A 27,306-nucleotide genomic window follows, 5' to 3' on the forward strand; every position below is an offset into this window, starting at 1 on the left:
ATCAGAGAAAATATTCAGTGTTTGGCTTTGGGGAGTTGGCTTATTTCACTTAGCATGATATTCTCCAGTTTTCAAATGCCATTTCATTCTTCTTTAAAGCTGGGTAATATTCCATTGTGTATATGTACCACAATTTCTTTATTCATTCATCCATCGAAGGTCATCTATTTTGGTTCCATAGTTTAGCTATTATGAATTGAGCTGCTATATACATTGATGTGGCTGCATCACTGTAATATGCTGATTTTAAGTACTTGGGGTATAAAATGAGGAGTGGGAAAACTGGGTTAAATTGTGGTTCCATTCTAAGTTTTCTGAGGAATCTCCATGCAGCTTTCCATAATGGTTGACCAATCTGCAGTCCCACCAGCAACATATGATTGAAACTTTTCCCCCACATCCTCACCAGCATTTATTGTTAGATTTTTTCTTGATAATTGCCATTCTGACTGGAGTGAGATGAAATCTTAGAGTAGTTTTGATATGCATTTCTCTAATTGGTAGAGATGATGAATGTTTTTTCATATGTTTGTTGATAAGTTGTTTTTCTTTTTCTTTGAAGTGTCTGTTGAGTTCCTTAACCCATTAATTGATTGGGTTATTTTTTTTTTTGGTGTTGAGTTTTTTGAGTTCTTTATATATCCTGGAGATTAGAGCTCTATCTGAGGTGCATGCAGTAAAGATGTTCTCTCATACTATAGACTCTCTTCACGTTATTGTTTCCTTTGCTGAGAAGAAGCTTTTTAGTTTGAATCCATCCCATTTATTTCCTCTTTTGTTTTTTTTATGGGAAGTACCAACGGTTGAACTCAGGGGAGTTCACTCACTGAGCCACTTCCACAGTCCTACTTTTTATTTTATTTAGAGACAGGGTCTCACTGAGTTGCTTAGTGCCTTGTTTTTGCTGAGGCAGACTTGAAATGATGATTCTTCTGTCTCAGTCTTTCCAGCTGCTGGGATTACAAGTATGCACCACCACACTCAGCTTGTTACCTTCTGTTTTACACTATTGGTCTACATGTGTATTTTCTTGCCAACACAATGCAATTTTTGTTACTATTGCTCTATAGTATAGTTTAATGTCTGGCATTGTGATATTTCCTGCTTCACTCTTTCTGCTAAGGATTACTTTGGTTATTCTGTGTCCCTTATTTCCCAAATGAATTTCATGATTGCTTTCTCTATTTCAATGAGGTATATCATTTGAATTTTAATTAGAATTGCATTGAATCTGTAATGCTTTTGGTAGCATGGTTATTTTGACAATATGAATTCTGCCTATCCAAGAGCACAAGGGATATTTCCACCATCTAAGGTCTTCTTCAATTTCTTTCTTTAGCACTATGTAATTTTCATTGTAGAGGTCTTTCACCACCTTTGTTACACAGATTCCTAAGTATTTCATTTCTTGAGGTTATTGTGAATGAGTCAGTTTTCCTACTTTCTTTTTCATTCATCACTGATGTATAGGAATGTGTTTGACTTATGGGTGTTGATTTTTATATTCTACTACTTTGCTGAATTCATTTATAAGTTCTAGGAGTTTTCTAGTGGAATTTTTTGGATCTTCTAAATATAGAATCATATCATCAGCAAACAGTGACAATTTGAGTTCTTCTTTTCCTATTCATATTTCTTTAACTTCTTTCCTCTGTCTGATTGCTCATGATAGAGTTTCAAGAACAATGTTGAACAGAAATCATGAAAGAGTGCATCCCTGCCTTGCTCCAGTTTTTAGAGGGAATGCTATCATTTTTTCTCCATTTACAATGATGTTGGCCTTGGGTTTACCATAGACAGCTTTTACAATGTTGAGGTATGTTCCTATTATCCCTAGTCTTTCTAATGTTTTAAACATGAAAAGGTGTTGTATTTTTAAAATGCTTTTTCTGCATGCATGGAGATAATCATATTATTCTTGTCTTTAAGTCTATTGATGTGACCTATTATGTTTATTAATTTCCATATGTTGAACCAACCTTGCATACCTGAGATGAACCCCACTTGATTGTGGTGCACTATCTTTTTAATATGTTTTGTATGTGATTTGCCAGAATTTCATTGAGAACTTTTGCATCAATTTTCATCAGGGACATTGGTCTGAAGGTTTCTTTCCTTGATGTGTCTTTGTCTCATTTTGGTATCAGGGTGATACTAGCTTCCATAGAATGAGTTTGGAAGAGTTCCCACCCTTTCTATTTCATGGAATGATATGAGGAGGATTAGTGTTAATTCTTTGAAAGTCTTGCAGAACTCAGCTGTGAATCTGTCTGGTCCTGGGCTTTCCCTGGTTGGTAGGTTTTTGATGGTGTCTTCTATTTCATTGCTTGAAATTGATCTGTTTAAATTGTTTATGTCCTCCTGATTCAGTTTGGGTAGATCACATGTCTCTAGAAATTTGTTGATACCTTTGAGATTTTATATTTTATTTAAGTATAAATTTTCAAAGAAGTTTCTAATTATTTTCTGTATTTCAGCAGTGTCTGTTGTGATATTTCCTTTTTCATCATGAATTTTAATAATTTGAGTTTTCTCTCTCTCTTCATTAGCATAGCTTAGGGTTTATCAATTTTAGTTATTTTTTCAAATCAACTTATTTTGTCAATTTTTTCTATTGTTTCTTTTGTTTCATTTTCATTGATTTCAGTTCTAATTTTAATTATTTCCTGTCTTCTACTACTTTAGGTGTTGATTTTGTTCTTCTCTTCATAGAGCTTTGATCAACTTCTCTTCTCCTCTGATAGGTGGAATTGTCTGAAGTTTGAAATTAGCTCCAGTCCAGTGGGTGCTGGACCAGTTTGGTGGGCAAGCCAATAGCAAGATGCCCTCACACCCTCTTCCTATCTTCATACCAGTTGTAACTGGCTCCTTCTGTCCCTGCACATGGATCTGGAGAGAACCCAGTTTTCTCTAGTTTCTCCAACATCTGCAGCCTCCAGGGAAGTGCCTCTCGTCTCCAAGTTTCCACAGGCTTGCCAGACTGACTCATGTAAACTCAGCTGCATTCCGATGGACCTGGACTTCAGCTTCCCTAGGTCCTGTCTTGCTGAAATCCCAAGATCTCAATGCCCTTCCAACTTGCAGAGAGACCACCAGGGATTCACTTACACAAAGAAGCAACCCTGCAAAGAGGCAGCCAGATGTCTGCCCTTAGCATATTCAGCAGAAAGACATAGGTGCAACCAGATCTGCGAGCACCCCAATATATCTCCAGGCCCTGGTCAGTGTCCCCACACTGAGACAGTCATGCACTGAGATGGAGGCAAACCTGCAGGCCCTGTTGTCCAAAGATGGCTGTGGCCATGTGCTGTTGTCTGGAAGTCCATTGTCACAGTACCAACAGATTTGGTTACATGTAGTCACCAAAGGGTACTTAGAGACAAATAAAACATCTAGCATCCAATAATATAAAACTAAAAGTGTCTAGAATTGTAATTAAAATAACAAACTTATGAAGAAAAATGGTTTCTTCTGGTCCACGGTGTCCGAGTTTCCAGTATATGATCAGTTGGCCCCAATGCTTTTAGGACAGTGGCGAGACAGCACATCATAATTAGAGTGTGTGGTCAAGCAAATATAATTACCTCATGATGAGGGAGAGAAAGAGCAAAGGATGGAGTCCCACTTCTCCTTACAGGGCATGTCCTCAATGACCTAAGGAGTTCCCACTGGTCCCCACATATTTAAGATTTTGTCACCTCCCAACTGCACCATGGGCTGAAAACCATGCTTCAGCACATGAACTTCTGGTAGACACTTACCAAATCCATAGTAGGAATTCAATGAAATGTAGCAGGCATACATATCAAAGAAGTTATATAATTATCTAATACACTGTGTTAATCAAGTTTTCATCACTGTGAAGAAATATACAAAAAATATATTTTAAAGGAAGAAAGATTTATTCTGATTCATGGTTTAAGTTCATAGTTGCTTGACCCCATTACCATAGCCTTGTAGTTAGGTAAAGTATCATGGTGGGGAGGTTGTGGCAGAGCAAAACTTCAAACATCATGGCAGCTTAGAATCAGAGAAAAAGAAGAGGGGAAAAGGAACAAGATACACACCCTTCCAGGTACACCTCCAGTGACCATTTTCCTCCAATTAGACCCCACCTTTTAAAGTTTCCACTGCCTCCCAATAGTGCCACTGGCTGGGGACCAAATCCTCAATACATGAAACTTTCAGGGACATTCCAGAACCAAATTATGACATATCCAAATGAAAAGATTCTTAATCTTCTGTCTTTACAAAAGTGCAAAGAAAAAATTGTAATGCGATAGCACTTTACATATACCAGAATGGTTAAATTAAACAGACTGATGATGTTAAACATTGTTGTGGATGCAGAAAATATTAAAATTTTCATTGATCACTTCCGAGAATATAACATGGCATAGAAGTTTTACAAAAGAGTTTGACAGTTTCTTAAAAGTTTAACATGAACTTATATATGATCTACCCATTGCACTCCTAGGTATTTACACAAGACAAAGGAAAGCATATAAGCATAGAAAGACTTGAAAATGAATATTCTACCAGATTTGTTTGTAATAGCCCAAAGTTCTAACAAAATCACATGTTCTTCAACAGGTGAACAGTAAAACAAAATCAGGACATATCTATACAATGCAGTGTTATTCAACAATGAAAAAGAATCAACTATTCTTAACATCCACAACATAATCTCAAAATATTTATTCTGAGTGAAAGAAGACAGTAAAAAGTGTATATATTGTAACTGAATTTACATAAAAGTTTAAAAATGGAAATGAGGTAATACTGATAAAACTCCCATCAATGTTTGCCTGCAGGCATGGATGATGGGAATGGAAGTTTTGAATAAAAGACTTCAAAGGAACATAAGGAAAATTGGGGAGATTATGTGTATCTTAACTTGGTTATTTTTTCATGTGTCAAATTTATCTAGTTATGTAATTTAAGTTTGTGTTGTCTAATATAGTGAACTATATTTCAATAAAGTAATTATATTTCAATGAAAAGGAATGAATGATAGGTTGTAACTGGAATTTGAAACATTGTGGTGCAACTATTAAAATTCAGGAAAACTTTTTAATGAAGTACATGAATAAATTAGACAAATGAGTTAAAAAAGCAAAAGAAAAAGTTAATGCAAACATAGTATAATATCAATATGATCACACTTTTATAGGAATGAGCTGTGAAGACATAAATGTGCAATTTTAAAAACTGTTCTAGTTAAACAGTGATTGTCATGTTATTATATATAATCAAGAAAAATTATTTTCCTATAAACTAATAAGTCTTCATAAAAATGTTCGAGACTAATGGATTCTGCAAATGATGCTAAATAATTACTTCTAAGGGAATAGCATGAAAGGAAAATGCATATTCTTAATTTGTAAATGTATTCATTCTTACTGACATTGATATTCTTTATATTTGCACAACAGAATAGCAAGCTACTACTTTTCAACAAAAAATTCAAAGTCAAGAATAAGAATATCATTTGAGTCAAAGACTACAGCTTTAAGGAAGGATAGTATAACCAGCACAAGTAAACATATATTTATTAGTTTGCATTTTGCTATAAGTAATATTTCCTTAATCTTTTATTGATATTTGTTTATCTATCAATTTTTATCCGTATATACTTATCATTTCTTATTTTATTCAATGAATTATAGTACTACATTGTACTAGTTTTTTTTTTGGTGATTAGTGATACAGGTTAATTTTCCTGTTCTTTATTTTGCATGTGAGTCCTTTGTTTGATACATGCATTGCTGTAAATGAGGAAGAAAAATCATGATATAATTGATTCAGAAAAAGACAGAGAGACTAACTTTAGCTAGAAAAGAATTTAGAGAGCTAGATCAGAAACCAAAAAGAAAAACAACAACAACAACAACAAAAAAAAAAACCCAGCAACAACACAAATGAGCCAATTCAGGAGGAGAATAAGTTGATTTTACCCTTTTTCCAGATGGGCAAATGAATCATCTTGAAAACTTTTCATTCTAGCTTTTTTTCAGCTTTCTTTGCCTAGAATCGGTTTATTACTAGATGTTAAAACTAGGTCTCATTATCTTTCTCCCTCTAAGACTTCAAAGACCTGTAGTGGTAAGATTGAAGTTGTTTAGCAATGAGTAATCCCTATGAATAATAGGTATGATGAAACAAACCTATAAATAATACTAGATAGTTTTCAAAACCTTAATATTAAATAAAAATGCACACAATGTAACACTATTTAAGTAAAACACACACATATTCATATACTTCATGAGGGTTTGTGAGAAAGTTGTAACAATAATAACAGCTCAGGCCAGGGCTGTAACTCAGTGGTAAAGCACTTGCCTTGAACCTGTGAGGTACTGGGTTCCATCCTCAGCATCACATAAGAAATAAACAAATAAAAAATAAATATTTCACTATTCCTTCCAAAATACCTTTTTTACATATACAATGGCTTCTTGGAAAAAAGGGCAGTATGGTAGTGAAAGATACTTAGTTTAATATTGGAGGAAAAGATGTTTTAAATTTATTTGCATCTTCTAATATTTTAATAATGAGAATGGATTAAAATACAACTTATGTCATTAATAAATAATGTATCTGCAAGAAGAAATACAGAGAATAGTATCATGAAAATGACAGAGTAGGACATATCAAGAATTAGCCACTATACTGAAGCTGGCAAAAACTCACAAAATCAGTATATTCATAACTCTACAATTAAAACAAACAGAGAAATTGAGGGGAGTGCTAATTAAGAAAGAGGCGGCAAATTTTCTGTAAGAAAGAGTGAAATAAAATGAAAAATGGAAGAATTATTTCTGAGTTTTCTGTAACACAGTAGAGTAACTATTGGTTCAATCTATGGCATTTTACAAAATGACTAGGAAATTACATGAAAAAATTGATGTTTGAGATTTGGTTTGATTATTACACATCGTATATATGTATACCATAGTGTACTCCAAAAAGCTGTGCAAATACTATGTTTTAACTAAAACTCAAACTGGTATTTTGCCTATCTGCCAACTGTTCTTCATTCTCCAGTTTGGCAAACCCACATTCCTGATGGGCTTTGGGGATATCAGAGGATTAATATAGACACTGTTCACAAAACATAGAATACATTTTGATTTATTTGGAGTTTCCCTGAGGGATGGATTCAGAAATGATCTTTGTTTTACACCCCTCCTCTTCAGGCTGGAATTCTTTTTGATCAGTATCTCAAAAATATTTAAAGACACATAAATTTTCTATATTCCTGTGGTTAGCTATAGAAGAAAAAACAAGCTGAATAGACTGAAAAGAAAAGACTGAGACATAGGATTCCTGGGATTATAGGGCTTTGAAACTATACTATATACAACTAGGAAACCTGGAGTGGAAATCATATACCTAAAGACAAGATCCATGTTCAGAAAGACAGAACTTGAGATTGAAATATAAAGTATACATGGTAATATATGAAAAACATATAAAGAAATACAGAGTGATGGTAAAAGTGACTACAGATGTAAATATAAAAACCAGTATTCTTGTATTTTTGTAACTACTCTTTTACCTCCTATATGATTTCAAAACAATGCTCATAATAATTACAATTGTTAAGTGCAAGAAATGCACAAATATGTAATTTGTGATGATAGCAGTAGAATGGAGTCCTGGGTTTCATGGGAGTAGAAATTCTGTATGCTATGAAACCTATGTTGGTAATAATGCAAGCTAGAATGTTATGTAGTTGGTATATTAACTGAAATACCATTGGTAGCCATTAAGAAAATAACTGAAAAAATACAGAAATGTAAACCAAAAGGAAGTAAAAATAATACATAGAAAATAATTAAAGAGTAGGCGAAATTGAAGAACAAAAACCAAGGACATGTAGAAAATTCATAGAAAACTGGCAGTCCTTTGGCAGATATTATTTTTAAAATAATGACAAATTTGCCAATTTAAGGGCAGAGACTAAGTCATTAACTGATTAAAACTATCAACAAATTTGATAAAAACTTGGCTGTATTGAATAAGTAAAACAACATAGAAGAAATGGGAAAACTCCTAGAAATAAGCAAATTACCATATTCTTCTCAATAATAAGCAAAATGTATGAACAGACTTTTGTTTGCCTTAATACCAAAAGCAGACAAAGACAATACAAGAAACTTACTGGTTTAGTCAGCTTTTACACTGCTGTGACTAAAGGACCTGACCAGCACAATTATAAAGGAGGAAGAGTTTATTGGAGGGCTCTCAGTTTCAGAGATCTTAGTCCATAGAAGGCTGGCTCCATTCCTCAGGGCTTGAGGTGAGACTGAACATCATTGTGGGAGAGTGTGGCAGAGGGAAGCAGCTCACATCAAGGTGGTCAGAAAGCAGAAAGAGACTCCACTCTCCAGATAAAAAATATATACCCCATAGTCATGCCCAAATTCCCACCTCCTCCAGCCACACCCCACCACTTCAAATAATTCCATCAGGGATTAATCTACTTATTGATTTAAGACTCTTACAACCCAATCATTTCTCCTCTGAACCTTCCTGCATTGTCTCACATGTGAGCTATTGGGAGACACCTGACATCCAAACTATAACACTTACATAGTGATTTCCCTTAAGAAAATACATGAAAAAGTTCTCAACATAAGTATGGAGATTCTTTAGAAAACTTGGAATGGAACCACCATTTGACCCAGTTATCCCACTCCTTGGCCTATACCCAAAGGACTTAAAATCAGCATACTACAGTGACACAGCTACATCAATGTTTATAGCAGCTCAATTCACAATAGCTAGATTGTGGAACCAATCTAGATGCCCTTCAATAAATGCATGAATAAAGAAACTGTGGAATATATATACAATGGAATATTACTCAGCCATAAAGAAGAGTAAAATTATGGTATTTTCAGGTAAATGGATGCAGTTGGAGAATATCATGCTAAGTGAAATAAACCAATCCCAAAAAACTAAAGATCATATGATTTCTCTGATAAGTAGATGATGATACAGAACAGGGGGCGAGAGGCAAGAACGGAGGAAGGATGGATTATATAGAGTAAAATGAGGGGTGGAGAGAGGGTGGAGGGAAGGAAAGATAATAGAATGAAACAAACATCATTACCCTATGTACATGTATGATTATACAAATGGTGTGACTATTTCATGTACAACCAGAGAAATGAAAGTCGTACCCCATTCGTGTACAATGAATAAAAAAAAAATACTAGCTATCCAAACTAAATGGCATTTTAAAATGAATTAAACTCAAAGATTAATTGAGGTATAGCCCTGGTAAAGAGTTGTAGGAAAATGTAGCCATTTCACTAAGTACTATACAGAGCTTAAGAAAATCTATTAATATAATAAAATGAAAGAAAAATCACAGCATATTCCAGTTGATACACAAGGAATTCCTGACAAAATCTAACATCTCTTCATAATAAAAGCATTTATTAAACTACTAAGACAGAAACTTTTCAAAATAATAAATGACATCTACAAAAACTCACAGTCAACATCACATGCACAGGTTAAAGACTGAACACTCTTAGGGTAAGATCAAGAGAAAGACAAAAATGCCCACATTCATCACTTCTATTGAACATTGTATTTTAACTTCTGTCTAGAGCAAGTAGGCAAAAAAAGACAGTAAGAGACAAGTAGGAAATAATAAAATATGACCATCTCAACTGACAGAAGGCATGGACCTATATATAGAAAATTACCAAAGAATCCACAGAAAGTTGATGGTCTTAATTTAAAAATTCAGCAAAGTTAAAAGGTAAGAGATCAGCACACAAAATGTGTTGTTCTCGTACAGCAAAAGTGGACATTTCAAAAGTAAATTAGGAAAACAATTCTATTTGTAATATTAAAAAATACAATGAATTATTTAAGAATAAATTTAACCAAGGAGATCAAAGAGTTGTACATTTTAAATTATAAAACATTTCTAAAAGAAATTAATGAAGACACAAATTTAAAAAGGGAAATATTTTGTGTCACATGAATTAAAAGAGTTGATATTGCCAAAATGTCAATACCACCCACAGTGATCTATAGATTAAGTGTAATCTCTATCAAAATTTCAATGGCCATTTCAGCAGCAGTAGAAAAGCTTATTCTTATATTCATACAGAATCAAAAATGTTGCAGTTTAGATATGAGGTGTCCCTGAAAAGCTTACATGTGAGACAACACAAGAGTGTTAAGATGTGAGATGATTTGGTTATAACCTAATCATTGTGCTAACCCACTTGAATGGATTAACTGATAACTGTAGACAGGTAGGGTGTGCCTGGAGGAGGTGGGACACTGTGGGTGTGACTTTGGGGTTTTTATGTTGCTCCTTGTTCAGGGGAGTTCTAGCAAATTCAGTTAGATTGGAAGGCAGGGAGTACATGAGAGAAAGCAAAAGAATGGCATTGGGGCTCCACAATCCTTTTCAAGGGCATTCCCAAGTGACCTAAAGATCTCTTATTAGACCCCACCTCCAAAAGATTCTACCATTTCCAAATAGGGACATCCTATCAACCAAGCCTTAAACACATGAGCCTCTGGAGAACATCTGATTTCCAAGTTGCAGCAATGAATATTGCAAAATAAGATTACAGACAGAAAATTCAGACTTTCTTATGTAAAACTCACTATGAAGCTACAGTTATCAGGAGTGTGATGCACTTATATGGACAACCATATAGTCAATGGGCTGGTATTTAAAGTCCAGAAATAAATTCAGTTATTTCTGGTCAACTGATTTTTGTCAGTGGAACAAAGACCATTCAATGAGGAAAGGATGGTATCTTGAACAAATGTTGCTGAAAAAGCTTGAAATCCATATATAACAATGAATTTGGTTACCTATCTCACCATATTAAAAAACAAAACAGAACTGGATCAATGACCTACAACCATAATGCTCTTAGATAAAAGGATAGAAATTAATATTTATGAGCTTGGATTTTGCAATTGATTCTTATATATTATATTGAAAGCATGAGGAAACAGAAAAATTTGAATCCATCAAAATTATATAAATTTGCGTATCAAAGGATATTATTAAGAAATTGTCAGAGATATTCTGCAGAATGGGAGAAAATACTTCCAAGTAATTTATCTAATCAGATTCTGATGTCCAGAATAAGCAAAGAGTCCTTACAATTCAACAACAAAAGGGAAAGAACCTCCAGGTGCAGGGACGCATGCCTGTAATTCCAGCACCTCAGGAGGCTGAGGCAGGGGGATCATAAGTTCAAAGTCAGCCTCAGCAAAAGCAAGGTGCTAAGCAACTCAGTGAGACCCTGTCTCTAAATAAAATACAAAATAGGGCTGTGGATGTGGCTCAGTGGTGGAGTGTCCCTGAGTTAAATCCCTGGTATCCCCACACTCCAAAAAAGGCAACACATTTAAAATTGGAAAAACATCTGAATAGATATTTCATCAAAAATATGAAAATTGGCAATAAGCTCATGGAAAGATGTTTAATGTTTTCAATCATTAAGGAAATGTAAACCTAAGATACAATGAGATAGAACTTAACATGAACTAGGATAACTATAATAATAGTAATTTTAAAAAACAGAAAATCATGATTTTTATTGAGATTTGAGGGAATTGGAATTTTTGTATGTTGCTGGTGGGGATATAAAAATGTTTAGCTGCCATGGAAAAAGGTGCATTTTTTTCTGGTGGTTTCTCAAAAGGTAAACATAAAATTACCACATGACCCAAGAATTCCATTCCCAACTGTACAACCGTGTGCTGCAAAATGATGGACCATATGTAAGATGATAGTACCATGAGATTATATTGCAGATGAAAAATTCCTACTGCAGAGCAATATCGTAGTCATTTTAACACCATAGTGCAAGGCATTACTCATATATTTGTGGTGATGCTAGTGTAAACAAATCTATCCCAGTGCCAGTCATATAAAAGTATATGAAATTCTGAACAATACATGATACTTGAGAATGATAATAAATTACTACATTACTGACAATACATAACTGTGTTACTGGTTTATGTATTCACTACATTGTACTTTTTTCAGTATTTTAAACTGTGTTCCCCCTACGTTTAATATAATATGTATTCTATTAGCAGCAGTCTTGTATATCTCATATTTTCTGTGTCTCTCAATTGCATCAAGAGATCACATCAAGTAATTGACTTATACCATCTAGGTTTCTGTAAGTATATACTATGATTAAATAATGATGAAACTGCCTAAGAATATATTTTGATGAATGGGTACCTATCATTGATCAGCACAACTGTACATTCCGAAGAACTGAAAACATGTATACATGTATTCAAGCAAATATTTCTACATAGATGTTAATAGTAGCACTATGCTCAGGAGCAAAAAGGTAGGAGCAACCTGTCCATCAGTGCTTAAATGAATAAAGAAATTGTGGCAAATGCACATAATTTAATTCTCAAAAGAAGAAATACAAAAGGCCAAAAAATACATGGAAAAAATGTTCAATACCCTTAACAATCAGGAAATGCAAATCAAAACTACACCGAGATTTCACCTCAATCCAGTTAGAATAATGATCATCAAAAATTCAAATAATATTAATGCAGGCAAAGATGTGGAGGAAAATGAACACATATACATTGTGAATGAGACTATAATTAGTACCACCATTGTGGGAATCAGCATGGAGATTTCTCAAAAGACTAGTAATGGAACGACCATATGACCAAGCTATACCACTCTTTAATATTTATCTAGAAGAACTAAAGGCAGCATACTATACCAATACAATCCCATGTTCATAGCAGTGCAATTCACAATACCCAAGTTGTGTAAAAAGCCCAGATGCCTGTTAACTGATGAATGAATAAAGAAAATTTGGAATATATACAAAATAGAGTTCCATGCAATCATAAAGAACAAGACTATATTATATGTAAGAAAATATAAGGGAATTGGGAGGATCTCGTTAAGTGAAATAAACCAGACTCAGAAGTCAATAGTCATATGTTTTTTCTCGTATGTGAAAGCTAGTGAGAAAAAAGGGGAAAACAAGGATTTCATGGAAATAGGTGAAAGACCAGTAGAGTAAAGGATGGGGATCAGTGGGAGTGTGAAGGAAAGGGTAAGGGTAGATGGTGGGCAATGACATTGGTCAAATTATGTTATGTTCATGTATAAATATATCATAATGAATCCCACTATTTTGTATAATTATAATGCAACAATAAAAAACTTGTACAAAAATACTGGGGAATGATATTGGGCAAATTATATTGTTAAATTGTGTGCATGTATGGATATGTAACAACAAATTCTATCATTATGTACAATTATAATGCACCAGTTAAAATATTTGAAAAATACAAGATTAAAAGAGTGAATTATCTACACATGTTACAATATGAATAAAACTCAATGCTAATTGAAAGACAGGTGAATGAATTTGAGATAAATTTCCTATGTACATACATTATTATAACACAGTGAATCTCAACATTGAGTACATCCACAAAAAAATAATTAAAAAAATTAGTGTGAATAAATGGCAGAAAGTTCAAGAGAAGGAAGGAGGCAGCGGGAGGTTAAAAGAAGGGGAAGGAGAAGTACTGGGGTTTGAATTAGAATAAGATATATTCCATAATTTTATTATTACATTAAAACAGATTCTACTGTCATGTATAACTACAAAAAAAACAAATAAAAAAGTCATAAAATAATAAGAAACAAAAGAGCACACATTATATGATTTGCTTTATATGAAATACCCAAAATACATAAATAACTATACAGAAGACAGGTAGTTTTTGAGGGGAGCAGAGAATGGGTAGTAATTGCTCAATGAATGTAAGGAAGATGAAGATAATGTTTTAGAAGTAGATAGATTAGAGGGCTGGGTATATAGCTCAGTTGGTAGAGTACTTGCCTTGCATGCACTAAGGCTCTGGGTTCAATTCCCAGCACCATTAAAAAAAAAGTAGATAGAGTAGGATGTCACCTAACAATGTGATTATATTAAATGTTACAAAGGTGTTCACTTTAAAATTGTTAATTTATTATATGTGTATTTCATCTCCATAAAATATTATAGATATCTATATATGGTCATTTATGATGGACTATCTTTTGTATAGTAGATAAGTGTTTAGACTTAGTATTTTCCCCTCTGGATCAAAAAACTGAAAGTCACAGAGGAAGGACATATTATGCCTATGGAAGTCAGAGAATAAGGACATATGCTCTTTGTGCTCCTTGAATTCTTTACCATGTGCATATATTATCTTTATAAAAATATTAGATCAATTAAAAATGAGTAAACATCAGAGGTTCTCAACAAGTTGTACCAGCAAGCTTTGTTGTAAACACAGTCTTTGGATAAAGGAAAGGAGAATAAAGGAAAGCACATATCCATTTTTAACAGTATTAGAAGGTAGAGGAAGGAGATTTGGTTGAATAAAATTTAAAGGATGCTTAAGGAATGAGAACAAAAAAAAAAAAAAAAAAAAACAAAACAGTGATTGGCCACTATGAAGTATAGGAGGTGGAAGAAAGGAAGTTCACCCCATCATATATTTTTTTGCAGCAGTTCATAAGGGTCATAGCTCAAATATACAAAATAAATAAATAAACAAGCAATACTGATAAGAATGCATCACTCATAGAGCAAAAATGTGAAATAATAAGTTTAGCAAACATTTTTGAACAGCTACTAGAAATAAGTATGGACAATAAAACAATCAGTATACTGTGATGAATTAATAATATCAAGAGTATCCACTATAATCAGTATATAGCAACTTTATTCCCAAAATCAAAAGTTCGTCTTATGGTCTAATCTTGCAGTTTCCCAGGTACGCAGGGGCATTTAGTATTAAAAAGAGTTTGTATGCTAAATTTTTTTCATTACCAAAAGAGTATTCACAGGGCACCATGGAAATGTGTCTCTTAAGGGAACTCCAGTGGGACTGGTTCCTTTTGTAAGGCAAATAATCCTTTATTAATGGGTCTCCTATCTCATGGACATAATTAGAACATAGAGCTTCTCTTCAAAGTGAGTTCACTAATGCTTCATGATTAAAAACTTTTTAAAACTATGCACATATTTCTACTGTGCAATTTCAGCAAACTTCTCATATTTTCAAAAATAAGCATCTTACACCTATAGGCTTGAAAATCTATGCAGCACACACAAAAAGTAATGATAAATTGTTCAACTGCACTGTTTGGTGAGAAAAGGCTGTGTTCAACTAGAACAAATTAAGCAATCTTAAATTAAAAAGAGGAAACCTGAACAACGGAGATTGTGAAAGGGCAAGAGATTTTAGAACCAGATGAAGAAAAACAAAAGCCAATTGGATTCTTTCAAAAGAATTCATTTTCAGCTTGGATAACATCCATCTAAAGATTTTTTCCCCTACAAATTAATAGTACAAAAGTCCCAGGCTGTGATAACTCTAATTCAGAGCTATTTTGTGTTTGCTAAATGGAATGTGACAGTAATCTGAAACAGTGCTATACTACAGAAAATAATTAGTTGTGAACTAACTTGATAATTTTACCACTGAGAAGAATGAACTAAAATCAACCTTCACTTTAATTATGTGTAAAGAAGAAGCATAATTACCTGCATAGATAGTAATCAAGAAAATGAAAATACATTTCTCTGTTATCTGGTAGATAGCAAGCTAGCTTGTTTCATCTGTTCACTTCTTGTATACTAAAGATAACAAATTAGTTACTGTAATGTCATCAAAATCTCACCCTACAGTAAAATGTTAGGGAAATATGAACTTATTTCTAATGTAATAATATACTTCTTTTCTCTGTTGGTATTCAGCCTAGCCAGGGAAATCTGAGGAATTTTTTTATGAGAATTCTTCCAAGGATATTAAGATAACAGCATTAGGGCAAAGTAGCAAATTACTGGAGGCTTCAATTTGGCACAAAAATATTAGAGCTCTTAGAATAATGCCTTGTTTTCTCTCCTTGATTTAAATTCATTGGCTATTGCCTTTCTAATGCTGAAGGAATAGGATCTCTCTGGATTATAGATATCAACATCTACTATGGACATTTGGAATGTGCCCACACACTCAACAGCAATATTGCATTCACAGAAATTTGGGTTGACCCAATCAGCTACAGTGTGCACAAACAGCAGCAGAGTTGGCAGGCACCCAGAGCTCTCAGCTGCTCCTATCATAGGCTGGTCAGTTGAGACATAAATTAAGGTCAACTTTTTGAGCCACAGATACTTCAGGCTGAAAAATCCAGCACTACTTGAAACAACTGTAAATTTGAATATCAAATGAGGGGGTGGGGAATGTATGCAAGTGAAACTGCAGGAGGCCATTTTGAGAGTCTAGTGTTCCAATTGCCAAGCCAGGAGTACAAATTTCACCGTATCTGTCTGAAGTGCTAAGGCAGGTGGCCCCACTCAGTAATTTTCAATTTCATTTGCAATCCTGTTTTGCAACTCAGGGCAGTCAAGAACTTGACGACCTAGTTGGGCAGTGAAGTTGCCAAAGGACAAGCTCCTACATTTCCTGCAACAGTAACTCCTTTGAGTATGCTAGAGTCATCTTGTTTTCATTTAATGTCATTCAAACATATCCCTAATCCTTCCAGATTATTGGAATCAAGAAACCCATAATTTGAGAAGAACTACCTTAAGATAATGAGCCACTTTATGTTACTTCACTCTTAATACTTCCTTGTGGTCTGCCTTGTATAACAAAGTGCCATACAATAAAAAAATATCACATGATAAAAGTACCTGAGACTTAAAATCCCTGACACAAATTAACTGACACTTTAAATGCCACCAGATTTTTGCAGCAATTAGGTAAATTGACACTTGGCTTAATTCACTTTCTAATTAGGACCAAAATTATTGTCAAGGGAAAAATAGAAATCTCCAGACCTTTAGGAGGTATGGAACGAGGTTTTTGTTCTTGATACAATCTAATATCTAGATTTAAAAGAAACTGTGCAAAGTAAAACAAAAAGAAAAGGAAAAAAGAAAAGAGATTATTAGAATAATGAATAATATGAAGAAACAAAAGGAAGCACAAGGGTAATGCAGGTGGGCACAGTCAGGAAAAACCACAGTGGATAATATCTTCTGACAATCTTAAAAGCAATGGTAGGGGAGATTACAGCTTTAATTGTGGAAATGTGAAGTTTCTTAATGACTCCTTGGAGAAAGGTGAAATGTTTATTGCCACATGAGACCAGTTTAAACAAACAACCAAAACAAAACAAAACAAAACAAAACAAAAAACCCCACAAAGCTATAAAGAAAAGCTCAGGAATCTAAAATTATGCATCATTTTCCATTAGCAAAAAAATCCTAGTGTTATTAATAATGAAATCATAAAGGTTTCAGGAAACTAGAAACTTGTCAAAGTAGCCAATGAAGATTCAGAAAGGCCACTGTTAATTACATGCAATCTTAGAGATTCAATTTGGAAGAAAATAAGTTTTGGAATGAAGCAGGTAGTCATGGAACCAAGTCTCTAAGTTATAGATTTCCCTGAAGTTCCTGGCGAAATGAGTGGGTGGAGAAAGAAAATTTGACTAGGGAGGATTACAAGTGGCTCAGCAATTCCAACTATTATGATCCAGAGAAATGTCTTAGAGAAGCATGTGGTAGTCTCAGGAAATAAAAGAGGAGACAAGTTAATGGTTCACAGAGAACTCTTTCTTGGACAGGTCAAATTGGAATGTTACTAACATAAAGACCACAGAACCACATCAGTGTGTCAAAGGTTCAAAATCATATGTGCTCATTCATTTGTAATTCATTCTCAGTTGCTTACACGTTTTCCTCCTTAATTTTGAGTCTTGTTTCTCAATGTATGATATTGATCACTATCTCCCATTAAATTGATATTCTATGAGCAGAGATAGATAAATAATTCAATGATCTATTTGGAGAAAACCCAGAGATATGTGATGGAAAAGCAGTTTTAAGATTTCATATATAAACCCTATAGAGAACAAAGGTAAGTACGTCTACTGGATTCTCATGAAGAGTTCATGTTTTCAAATACAATGTGACATTTACTTATTGTATGGTATCAAAAATGACTCCAAACCTAAATACATGAAAAAAATTAAAATAAATAACCATACTCATTCCACTTCAGCAAAAGAGGGTGTCGAAAACAATTAATTATGACAAAATGTGGAATTAATAAAACAGATTTTACATCTGAAGATCCTAAAGAAGTATATTTTATGCCTGGATATATGTCAACTACAAAGTGAAGGAAAATATGTAATTCAATCACAGGAGTGTTATAAGGAGCAAAAAACTGCTTGTGTAAAATATACTAATAATTTAAGTGCTATACACCAATAAAACCATTGATAATAAAAGTTCATTCATTCATGATACTTATAGGTAACTTATACCAGAGACTGCTTTTAATAAATATAATGGGGACAGAAGAGTTGTTCCTGTGCCCTACAAACTTAGATTTTGCTTTTACATGGTTTTCAAATTGAAATAATTTCAAACTTACAGAAAAATATGGTAATAGAGAACTACTACATATATTTTACCCACATTTTCCTAAGTTTAAATTCTGATTCCATTTGCTCCCTTTGTATAAATATGTATTTGTTTCTGTATATATGAATATAAAAATTGCATATGTGCATAATATACATGCATATATGATACATATAAAATTCTCTAGTTATATATATGTATAACTATATATTTAATTATGCATATATATGTTAATTATACAGTTTATGTATATGTATATAACTATAATTATATATGTATATAAAGTTGCATATACATACTGTATAATTATCTATATAATAAATATTATATACGAATATAGTTATATATGCACATATTTAGTTCTATGTAAGCATATACAGCTAGATATATGTCTATATATAATTACATTTGCACAGATACATAAATTATATAAAAGCATATATGTAATTATATAAAATCAGATGGAAGAAAATTTGGAAAATTATATATATTAGATTCAATTATTAGTTTATTATTAGTTTCAATTTCATATTTATTAGTTATGATTATATATAGTTAATTACAAGTCCTCTCCATTCTATAAGGTACTTCACTGTATAGACAGTTTCTTCATTCTCAGGTTTCTCCATCACAATTACTAGCTTTTTCTTCAGTATTAATAATTCTGTTTGGATGACACTGAAGTCGTGCCATTACCTTGTTCTCATAAATCTTTACCCCTTAATTTCTAATCCACTGATGTTTCTTTCCTAAACCAAAGGACAATGGTCACACAGTGGCTATGCCCACTCCCAACTCCACTGCTTTCATCATATTTATTACTCTGCATTCTAGTATTAAAAATCACCTTTCCATTCTTCTTAATTTATGTGTTTATTAATCATTTGTCCCTTTATGATCAGCATAAACTCATGAATTCCTGTTCTCAGAAATAAATCAGTAAGTTATATTATATTGTTTCAATTTATTTTGATATTCCAGTTGTCCTAGATTTGAGCAGTAGGAAGGACCCCTTCAAGGTTCATATTATTATTCTCCTACCTTTTTTGAACACTGTCTTACTTTCTGGCACAATATGTTTCAGATTCATCCTATGGCTTCTCTATGCCAATCCTGATATAAGAAATTTCCAAAGTGCTGCTTTCTATTGGTGGTGAATGAGTTAGAAGAGATCTGGATGCTAAATGGGATATTGTTATTTATGCATCCTTTCTTCTGACACAGGTAGGAATTCACATTTATACTAATATCTCCATTCCAGTCTATCCCAAAATAGTACTTGACTTCCTCTCTTCCATGCTCATATTCCATTTCTTTCATTATAAGAATTCAAAGTTTCCTTCCAAAGAACACTCATTTACATATATACTGAAACCTATAATACATACACACTTTCAGAATAACTATAATCTATATATCTATGTTTATTTATCTGCTTATTGTCAATCAAAATACATTCAAGAGTTACTTGCAGCTTCATTTGAAGTCCTTTTCAACCCTAGATGTGAAAGCATCATTTAGAAATTTTGTACCACTTAGTTCTTTATTACCCTTAGATTTGATTACATTATTCATTGGAAATACATCAGGGTACATTTGCTTTTATCTGCATTCAACTTTAGAGTTTTCTCTCATTGTAGTTGATTAAATTTTATTCTTCACATATGAAGACCATCACAATGATTGTTACTTCCTGCTCTATGCCTTCTGCACTGTTCACCATACACACAAATATGACTTGTAAATAACAATTTTTATTGTTTCTGATTTATTGATCTATGTTATATTTTGAAGGTACATGAATATTTTCAAGTTCCTCATTGTTACAGGTAAGTATGATACTATATACATAGAGAAACTTTTTACCTACCCCAATATAAAGTTATCTATAAACTACAGTAGTGACAACAATCAATGTGGCATAATTACTAGATCATTATATGGTGTGAATTAGTAGATGAAAGTAAAATACTATTTAAGCAAAACTATTCGTATACATGATAATGTCATGGTATAAAGATAAAAGGAGTAGAATAATTTTAATCTAGATGGAATTTGACTTTCCTTAGAATTTTTTTTCTGTTCAAATCTGAAAATAAACTAAAAGCATTACCATAAGTGATCAGATATTTCCATGGTTTCGTAGTTGGCTAGGTATACTACTATTATATCCTATACTCTATTTCTTTGTAACTATAGAGATGAGTTATTATTTATTGTGAATTAATTATGCATACATGTAAGATCCTCTGGAAAGTGAAATAGTAAATTGAAATTGAGGATCAGAGGATGTCAGTAAGATGACTGGGAAGAGGTGCCTAGCAAGTTTCCCTCAACATGAAAGAAGAGAAAGAAAACAAAACAAAAAATTTATTAAACTCCTATCCCAGTGCAGTGTTTGAGACAGCACACCGGAGTGCAGCAGAGATGTGGCAGAGAGGTCAGTAAACAAAGAAAAACACAATAGCCTTATAAGAGAATTAAATTTGCAGCATCTGCCGTCCCATTACTCCAGCAGAGATCAACCCTGTACCAAGAGGGACTACATTTTGTGACAAAAGTTGAAGCAGAACGCTCCCAGCAGTTCCCACTAATGTCAGAGATACCTGAAATATTTGCTCTGGAGAAACTGGCAGTCCTCATAGGTCCTGAGCCCAGTTTGGGGAACTCTCAGGGAATTCAAGTCACTACATTGCCTCAAAGTGTTCCATCCATGTTTTGCACCTCTCCATTGAGGCCCTTTCCATATAGCTCCACCTTGATATCTCACCTATCAGATGTCCTATGAAACAACCTGGTGGATGTCCCCAACAACACTCATCCCTGACAACCAGCCAGGTGGGCTATCCATTCTCTCACAACCTCAGGAAGCATCCAGGCAACATCTTCTGAGGTGCTGGGTTCACTAAGGCCCTATAAAAGCAGCTGTTGGCCCATCCAGTCTTCTGTGGTCCCCAAAAGCTGCTACATAGCCTTACCCAGTCATTCAAGATCCTGAGAAGCATCTGGAAAGCTCAACATTAAGAGGTAATTCTGGAAACATCACTGTCACAGACACTACTGCCAATGCCAGGTCTTCTCTAGGGGGGCACAACTGCCCCTGAGGCCCCTGCTGCAGATGCCCAGAGATGTTTTCTCCTGGTGCCAGGGCAGAGATCTTTTTCCCTGGTGCCTCTGTTAAGGGCACCACTGCCATCACCCAGAGAGTTTCTTTTGGAGCAGAGTTGCCACCACTACAGGTGCCCAGAGGTCTTTTCTTGGGTACTGTTGCTGTTGTTGATGCTGTCACAGATGCCGTTGCCCAGAGGTCTGCTGTCCTCCACACTCCCTCGGTAGCCTGACTGCCATCTACACTGCTGCCGCCGTTGCTGCTGCTACTGCCACCAACACTGCTGCCACCAAAGTTGCTGCTGCTCCCTGGAGGTCACCTGGAGGTTTCCTCTCTTGGTGCTGCTGTGGTTGCAGCCACAGTCACTGCTTCTACAACTGCTGCCACAGTCCCCCCACCTGCTGCCAAAGCCACCAACATTTGCAGTTGCTACTGATCCCCTGCCTGCTGCCACGACTCCTGCTACTATCACTTCCACCACTGCCCAGAGTCCACTGCCAGGGAGACTCCAGGTTTGGTTGCACATGGCTACATCCATTTTGAGACACTGGCCAGAGCCTGGGGTTTGTTTGGGGTGCCAGCGGGTTTGCTGCCACTGCCATCTTGGGGCATGATCACCCCTGTCTGGGGACAGCAGCCAGGACCTGGAGGTTCAGTGTCAGGGTGCCAATGGGTTTGGCTACAACTGGGGTCTTCCTCCTAGGAGTGCAGGTCGCCACCATCTGGTTACTATCTCTCAGGTTTGCTTATCCATGGTGGTCTCTCTCCAAGTTCCACTGGCATTGAGATCTGGGATTGCAATGTGGCCAAACCTGGGACATCTGAGGTCCATATTGGTGAGATAGTGACTGGGTCTCCAGGGCCTGACTTGGTCAGGCAGTCTTGTGGGAAGTCAGAGACAGGACTGAGAAGTTTTTGGATGCTGGCAGACATGGTTGTTCAATTTTCCACTGAGATTTATTTTATTTATTTTTTTCTCTGGCATCTCTCTCCACCATATTTGGAGCATCGTGTTTTTTGTGCATCAGTTTGTTGAAGATGGTGATGTATGCATGATGTTTTGCACTTCTGCTGTATATTCTGTGTATTTTTATATTTTGAATTTTTTTCTATTTGTATGTATTCTTCCTCTTGTTTGTCTGTCTTCCTGGATTCCCTTTCTACTTTTTCTCCACCTAACAGGAAATCTTTGTTGGTTCCACTTCCAATCTTCCTGTGGATTTTTACTTCTGGTTTCTCTCTTTATACATCATGAACACCATGTCCTGCAGTTTTTCTGTTCTTTATCTGTCTACTATATGAAATTGTAAATCTGTTTGACAAAATTTCTGTTTTATGGTGGACAGTGATCGAACTCATCATTGCTGTTTATAGCGAGAATGCAATAGACACCTTGATGGGAGCTATTAGAATTGAGGATGTATATTTTTTGCATTGGGAGCTGTTGATGTTGGTCTCCCTCTTAAAGGTGTGATAATGGAAATTTTCAATGACAATATAGATCTACAGGGTAGAATCAGTATTGCCTCACACCCATACAACTACATGGGAAAACAAACACACACACACAAAAAAAAAAAAAAATGATAAAACAAGGGGAAAAAATGCCCCAATAAGAGAAACCACTGATGACACAATAGAAGAAATGTCCAGGAAGGAGTTTAGAATGTACATAGCTAATCTGATCTGTGAAGTAAAGGATGGTATAAAGAGTGATTTCAAAGAAAATACAGGAATTGAAAGATCATTTCAATAAAGAGTTAGAGGTTATAAACAAAACAAGTAGAAATTCTCAAAATGAAGGAATCAATAAATCAAATTATAAACTTAATGGAAACATCACCAAGAGACAAGAACGTTTGGAAGGTAGAACCTCAGACAATGAAAACAAAATATTTAATATTGAAAACAAAGTTAACCATGCAGAGAAGATGGTAAGAATCCATGAACAGAAATTCCAAGAATTGTGGGATAATATTTAAAGACCAAATTTAAGAGTTATTGGGATAGAAGAAAGAACAGAGATACAAACCAAAGGAATGCACAATCATTTCAATGACATAATATCAGAAAAATTCTCAAACCTAAAAAATGAAATGGAAAATTGAATACAGGAGGCTTATAGGACCACAGATGTAAAAAAACTATAGCAGACCCACACCAAGACACATTATTAAGAAAATGACTAAAATACAGAATAAGTATATAATCTTAAAGGCTGTGAGAAAAACAAAAGAAAATTACATATAAGGGAAAACCAATTTGTATATCAACTGGTTTCTCATCCCAGACCCTCAAAGATAGGAGGCCATGGAACAATGTATCTGAAGCTCTGAAAGAAAATAGATGACAACAAAGAATTTTGTATTGAGAAAAATTAAGTTTCAGATCTGAAGGTGAAATAAGAACCTTCCATGATAAACAAAGTTAAAATAATTCAAACTTAGAAAGACAGAACATTCTCAACAAAATATTCCATAAAGATGAAGTGAGAAAAAAAGTGAAAAACAGCAAAGGGAGTAAGTACACTAAAGGAATAGACTAAAGAGAAACTAAATCAAATTAAAAGCCAGAAATAAACCAAAATGACCAAGAATACAAGTCATATCTCAGTAATAACCTTGAATATTAATGTCCTAAACTCATCAATAAGACATAGACTTTCAGATTTGATTAAAAAGTATGACCCAATGATATGTTGTCTCCAGGAGACTCACTTCATAGGCAAATACATTCATAGACTAAAGGTGAAAGGATGGGAAAAAACATAACACATACATTGACTCAGTAAAAAAGCAGGAGTTTCCATTCTCATATCAGATAAAGTGGACTTCAAGCCAAAGTCAGTTGGAAGAGATACAGAAAGAACATTTCCTTCTGCTGAAAGGAATTACATATCAGCAAGACATAACAATTGTAAATATGTATGCCCCAATCAATGGAGCATCTATGTACATCAAACAAATCCTTCTCAATTTCAAGAATCAAATAGACCACAACACAATAATACTGGGTGACTTTAACACCTCTCTCACTACTGAACAGGTCTTCTAAACAAAAACTAAATAAAGAAACTATAGAACTAAATAGTACAATCAATAATTTAGATTTAAAAGAAATTTATAAAGAATATTTCATCCATCAACAAGCAAATACACCTTTTTCTTGACAACACATGTATCCTTCTCTAAAATAGACCACAAAACAACTTATGCCACAAAGTAACTCTTAGTAAATACAAAAACTGGAGATTATATCCTGCATTCTATCAGATCATAATGGACTGAAATTAGAAATCAATGACAAAATAAAAAAAATAGAAGAAGCTGTAACACATGAAGACTAAATAATACACTATTGAATTACAAGTGAATAGTAAAAGAAATCAAGGATGAAATGAAAAAAAGTACTTAGAGATAAATGAGAATACAGATACAACATACCAAAATCTCTGGGGCACTATGAAGACAGTGCTAAGAGGAAAACTCATTTCATTGAGCTCATTTATTAAAAGAATAAAGTCAACAAATAAATGACTTCACATTACATCTCAAATCCCTAGAAAAAGAAGAACAAATCTACACCAAATATATTAGAAGACAGGAAATAATTAAAATCAGAGCTGAAATAAATAAAACTGAAACAAAAGAAACATTAAAAAATTGACAAAACAAAAATTGGATCTTTGAAACAATCAATGAAATTGATAAATCCTTAGCCACACTAACAAAGAGAAAGAGAGAGAAAACTCAAATTACTAAAATATATGATGAAATAGGAAATATCACAATAGATACAACTGAAATACAGAAGATAATTAGAAACTATTATGAAAATTTATACTCCACCAAAACAGAAAATATTGAGACATTGACAAATTTATAGAGAGATATGAACTACCTAAATGAATCAGGAGGTAACACATGATTTAAACAGAAAAATTTCAAATAATGAAATAGAAAACACCATTAAAAGCCTACCAATTAAGAAAAGCCCAGTAACACACAGATTCTCATCTGAGTTCTACAAGAACTTCAAAGAAGAATTAGCACCAATACTCCTCAAATTATTCCATGAAATGGAAAAGGAAGGAAACCTTCTAAACTCACTCTATGTGATTAATATCACCCTGATTCAAAAAACCAAACAAAGACACATCAAGGAAAGCAAACTTCAGACCAATATTCCTGCTGAACATAGATGCAAAAATTCTTAATAAAATTCTTCTAACTTGCATACAAAAACACATTAAAAAAATAGTGCAACATGATCAAGGGATGCAGGGTTGGTTCAACATATATAAAAAATAAACATAATTTATCATCAATAGAATTAAAAAGAATTATATGAACATCTCAATAAATGCAGAAAAATGTGACAAAATACAATACCCATTCATGTTCAAAACAATAGGAATACTAGTGATAGTAGGAACATACATCAATATCATAAAAGTTATATATGCTGAACCGAAGACCAAAATAATTCTAAACAGAGAAAAATTGAAAACATTCTCTCTAAAAACTGGAACAAGACAAGCTCTCTTTCACCACTTTTATTCAACATTGTCCTTGAAACTCTAGCCAAAGCAATTAAAAGAAAGAAATTAAAGCTATACAAATAGGTAAAGAAGAACTCAAACTATCATTATTTGCTGATGACATGATTCTATATTTAGAAGATCCAAAAAATTCCACCAAAAACTTCTGGAACTAATAAATGAATTCAGCAAAGTAGCAAGATTTAAAATCAATACCCATAAAACAAATGCATTCTTATATATCAGTAATGACTAAACTGAAAGAAAAATAAAGAACATTACCCCATTCACAATAGCATCGAAAAAAATAAAATACTTGGGAATCAATCTCAGAAAAGAGGTGAAAGACCTCTACAATGAAAACTACAGAACACTAAAGAAAGAAATTAAAGAAAATCTTAGAAGAAGGAAAGATCTCCCATGTCCTCGGATAGGCAGAATCAATATTGTCAAAATGGACATACTACCAAAAGCATTATACAAATCAGTGCAATTCCTATTAAAATCCCTATGACATTCTACATATAACTAGAAAAAACAGTCACGAAATTCATTTGGAAAAATAAGAGACACAGAATAGCCAAAGCAATCCTTAGCAAGAAAAGTGAAGCAGGAGGCATCAAAAGAACAGACCTCAAACTATACTACAGAGATATAGTAATAAAATCAGCATGGTATTGGCACCAAATCAGACATATAGATGGTACAGAATAGTAGGTACAGAGAAAGCCACATAAATACAGGTATCTCATACTAGACAAAGGTGCCAAGAACATTCACTGGAGAAAAGATAGCTTATTCAACAAATCATCCTGGGAAAAATGAAAAGCCACATGTAACAAAATGAAATTAAACCCTTATCTCTCTCTCTACATGAAACTCAATTCACAGTGGATCCAAGATGTACACACTAGAATAGAGACCCTGAGACTACTAAAAGAAAAAGTAGGCTCAAATCTTCACCATGTTGGCATAGGACCTGATTTCTGTAACAAGACACTTAAAGCACAAGAAGTTAAATCAAGAGCCAATAAATGGAATGGACTCAAACAACAAAGCTTCTTCTCAGCAAAAAGAAAAATCAATAATGTGAAGAAAGAGCCTACAGATTGGGAGTGAATATTTACCACATGCCCCTCAGATAAAGCATTAAT

Source organism: Sciurus carolinensis, chromosome X, assembly GCF_902686445.1.
Source record: "Sciurus carolinensis chromosome X, mSciCar1.2, whole genome shotgun sequence".
Classification (NCBI taxonomy): Eukaryota; Metazoa; Chordata; class Mammalia; order Rodentia; family Sciuridae; genus Sciurus; species Sciurus carolinensis.